The sequence below is a fragment of the Parus major genome, chromosome 1 (assembly GCF_001522545.3).
Source record: "Parus major isolate Abel chromosome 1, Parus_major1.1, whole genome shotgun sequence".
NCBI classification, from domain to species: domain Eukaryota; kingdom Metazoa; phylum Chordata; class Aves; order Passeriformes; family Paridae; genus Parus; species Parus major.
Genome location: NC_031768.1, coordinates 61,883,542 through 61,888,405, shown reverse-complemented (window position 1 = coordinate 61,888,405; position 4,864 = coordinate 61,883,542).

Below are 4,864 nucleotides of genomic sequence, written 5' to 3'. Positions count from 1 at the left end.
GATGCTCCCCCCAGCACTTTCCCAGTGTTTCAATTGTTTTCAGCTTAGGGATTTCCTGACCTGGAGGTTGTGGATCTTTCTACACAGTAACTCACCATGGCCTTCTCTTCAATGGATCTATCTCATGTCTCCTGGCATGCATGTTACCTCTTAGCTCACACGGCATTTGTTGGCAGCCTTTGACAAAGCTGGAGTGTCTGCCAAGATTTAGCTCACTGTCATTACTAAGCCATAGTTGCAATGAGGTAAGAACACAACTCTTTTCCTATGAAGACAAATCTTTTACCTCAGTGATGGAGAGAACTGCAAACACGCATTAATGGTCTCACCAAAACAATATGTTTACCTTAAAGGAAAATAAGTGTCAGAGGGATTGCTTTAATTTACTTCATGCTGATGCCTGGAGAAGGCTGACCTAGAACAGAGGCTAGACAGAGTTAAGAATAAAGTAGGTATTTATTGAAAGGCCTTAAAGGATACACCTTCAACAGTGCAAGAGCCTGGCCAGGGCTACACCCAAGGTGGATCTTAAAATGGTCACAAAATGGATGACTGGTCAAGAGGTCCCACATTTTTATAAGTTTTGGTACATCTGCATATCAGGAGTAATTGTCCAATTACAGCTTCAGGTTATGAAGTCACATCTTTCTTGTTTTCTCTCTTCAGCCCACCATTGTTTATGCTTTTGGGCCTGAAACTTGTAACGATTGTCCTTGGTATCCAGCTGGAAAAGGAATTGTTTTGTCTACCTACTCTGTGAAGAGAGCTCCCTAACACTTGATATGAAGCTTAAAACTACACACCAAGGCAGCACATAATATGAAAAATATGAAAGATAAAACTTAAGGCATCAATGTGTTACTCATCCCTTTTTGTCAGAGAGCAACACACAACGAGATGCTGCTCAGCCAGTTGCTGGACAGCTGTAGGTACAGCAGGACAGCCACAGAGGGTCTGGGCAGGGACCCCAGCCATGCAAGGGTCTGAGCCTATGCCAGTCACGCTGTCTCTAGAGGTACTAAAAGGCAAGGCATGAAAGTTAACATCTGCTGAGAGTTAGAGAGCACATGAACAGCACTGATTTTGCAGGGCAAAGGGGCTTTCTCTCGCTCTGCCATGCCAGCAGTAACACGTGGTCACAGCCGTCATGCATCCCAGGTCAGAGGTGCTTGGGTACCCATTTTGAGGTGAGAGAGCAAGGCACAAGACCCGTGGGTGCTTTAGGTAACAGTTTAAACTTAAGTAGCAATCCTTGTACCTTCCTAAGATTACAAGCTGCACAATTTTACAGACTGTTCTTGGTATGTGGTTTGTAGCCAAGTGAGCAGCAGCACTTCAAGATGATCCCACCTTGCCAGCCATCCCACTCCTCTGCTGCCTGGTATCCATCCACACCTTCTCCACTCCAAAGGACTTGGTTTCAGCTGCTCATTGCTGTGAACAGAGACTGAGGAGCTGACACGTTTCTCTTCTGCCTTGCCTTCTAACATCCATTAGCAGGGTGGGACTGCATCTTAAAGCAGTGCACCTAAACCTCTCCAGTCCTTCTTGGAGGGATTGCCAGCAAGAACATGACTCAGGTTCATTACATTTTTTTTACACACTGGTTTTCTTGCAGCTCTATTGACTGGTGTACACAGACAAAATCACTGACTGCAAAAGAACAAGTGACTGGCAGGGTGAGTGTCAGAGCCCACTCTGACGCTGCAGATGGACTCCTGAGCTGACCACATGCTCTTCCCAAAATATAGCGATATTCACTGGGCTGATCCAGTTCTGCTGCAGCCAACGGGTCATCCCAGAAACAAGTACTACTCAACTTCATCCAGTAACAAGACACCTCAAAAGCTCTTATTGCCCCATATCTTTGAATTATGAAAGATCTTTCCTCCTCATAGCTCTTTAAGTTACAGAGTTTACATTGTCAGGGAACTGAAGGCACCTACAGACCTTGGTGGCCCTGACCATGCTCTTTTGCTCCCCTTCACCCTTTCCCATTGCCCAGCCACGACACCCAGCACCAAAATTTGGGCCAGGGCTGCAGTGGAGCTTGAGACTGGCACCACTGAAGCATCACTGGAGTAAAGGATGGAAATGGAGCACAGGGAGGCTGCTCAGGGTCAGTGAATCCCTTAAATGTGCTCATGGCCCTGGAAAATTTCTTGCAGGTCTTGGCAATGAGAACACGTTGATATGAAACTCATGGTGATGAAGAATGGCCACCCAGATCCATATGGTTTGTTCTGTTTTCAAAGTAGCAAAGTACTCATATTTTAGTAGTGTCTCTTAATTACAGTGCCAAAGAGTAGTATTTGCTTAACTGCATCAAAATATTTTCTCTGAGTACATGCAACTTCAATTACCAAGTCAAGAGCTCTGCCACAAAGCTTTATTCAGGCAGTAAAGCCAAGCAAACTTTCATGTAGCTGTGTCTAAGAGGTGTTCAGTTCCTGAGTGTCTATTAGGACTAATGAAATGCACTAATTCAGACTAATGAAAGTCTGAAGGGCTTATATGAAGGAAGAAATGGGAAAGAAAAAAAAACAGTGAACCTATAAATCTTATCTAGTGGAATGGGTATAGATTTATGGATTGGTAAATTGAGTTCTCCAAACCCAGACACACTTGATTTTTTAGTTGCAAGTTTTCCTTTTACCTCTCAGTTTACGCTGAGTGGTACTGAACAATAATCTTTTGTTCATGGTAAAGGTGACCAACTCCTCCAGGAGAACAGATCCTGCCTAGCAGGGATCATATCAGCATTGCTCTGCTGTCCTACCAGGCCTGACTCAGCCACAGCTGGCAGCTACAGCCACCTTCCTCAGTGGGGGTGCGGAGTAAAACAAAGTTCTCATCTGCTGAATCTGCTTTAAGAGCTCTCCTACGGGAAGCTGGACAGATGGACAATTTTCCTTAAAACGTGCAAATGACAGAGCCTAGAAGCCATCTCTGACAAACAGCAGCCACATCGATTGTGCCTTTTTGGCTCTGCCTACTTCTGCCTCCTTCTTCTCTTCCACTCCTAGCAACAATGGTGCTGCACTCCTGGACGAAGCTGTAGGGAAAAGGCACGAAGGAAAGTGTATTGGGAGTTGAAACTACTTGGAAATGAGAGAGATGGAAATGCTATATTGATCCATCAGATAAGAACATTTGGCACGCAGCTCAATGACGGTGAGGAGAAGAGCATTAGTCTTCCAGATTTTTACTCATCTCCATCAGGCTGCAAGCCTTGTTTTGCCAGAGCTGTGAGGTACAAGTTACAGTCACTTGAATGATCCAAAGAGGGGTTGAGAGAAGGCAAATAAAAAGCTGAGCTGTCAATTAGAGGGAGAGACTCTGAAAAAGGTCTGTGAAAAATTTATATACAGCTACAAGGATCTGTTGGGAGAACCTGATGTGGTATGAGCTAAATTTGAATGTCACATGTTTTTATTATTTTGGGATTTTGGTTTCCTTGGATAACGCTCTGCTTTATGCATGGTGTTCATTCACTGCTTACCACTGTCTACAACTACATCACCCACATACTCCCTCTTTTCTACCATGAAAATTCCAGGTGTGACTTCAGTGCACTGTATTTGACCCAAACTGCCGTGCCCAGGCTACCATCAATCTGGAAATGCTGGGTGTGTCTGCAGTCTGCCCAAACACTCCCAGAGCTGCACATGGGGAATCATGCTGCAATAATTTTGACAGTTTGGAGACAATTTGTTGGGCTGGCTTTGTGCTCTGCGTTACACTAGGTACAGGAGTCCAGCTGCCACATGCACGTGTGGTGTGCAGGGTGTGTTGACAAAGCACTGGATTTGCTTTTTCCAGGTAGGGCCTGCTTGCATGGCAGACTCACTCACCAAAGGGGTCTTGAGGCTTCCCAGAACACCTGGATTTCTTAGGTGCTTGTCACAACAAGCGTTTCCCAGGCAGTGTACAGCAATGTCAGTGCAGTCATGAGGAGCAAAGGGAGGTGCAGAGCAGACCCACGACACAGCCTTGGCTGGCAGAGCTGCCTGAGGCCGCTTTGTGTATGAGCTGAACCTACAGCTAACGAGACTAATGGAATCCTGGAATACGTTAGGAGGAGCATTGCCAGCAGGTTGGGGGAGGTGATCCTCCCCTCTGCTCAGCCCTGCTGAGGCCACATCTGGAGTGCTGTGTCCAGTTCTGGGCTCCTCAGCACAGGGGAGCTCCTGGAGCAGGTCCAGTGGAGAGCTACAGAGATGATTAAGGGACTGGAGCATCTCTCCTATGAAGAAAGGCTGAGGGAAATGGGCCTGTTCAACCTTGAAAAGACATGACTGAGAAGCCTCATCAGTGTCTATGACTAAGTGAAGGGAGGGTGCCAAAAGGATGGAGCCAGGCTCTTCTCAGTGGTGCCAAGCAATAGGACAAGAAACAATGGGCAGAAACCAGTGCACAAGAAGTTTCAACTGAACATGAGGAAGAATTTCTTTACTGTGTGAGTGACCACACACTGAAGCAGTTTGCCCAGAGAAATGACTGTGGAGACTCCTTTATTAGAGACACCAAGAACTGTTTGGACACAATCCTGTGCCATGCGCCATGGGTTCGCCTTGCTTGAGCAGGGAGATTGGACCAGATGTCCTACTGTAGTCCCTTCCAACACGACCTGTTCTGCGATTCTGTACGCACAGTACCGCTAGGCCCTCCCCGTCGCTCTCGGGGGTCTCCCGGAGTCCCAGAGCGCCGGGCGTCGAGCTGGAACCCCGCGGCCGGGTCACCGCACCACGTGCGGAGCCGCCGCCCGCCGGGCCTACAAGCCCCAGAATGCTACGCGGGGCGGGGGCGGGAGCAGAGCCGGGAGGCTGCACCACGATTGGACAGCGTCCGCCCGCCCTCCGCG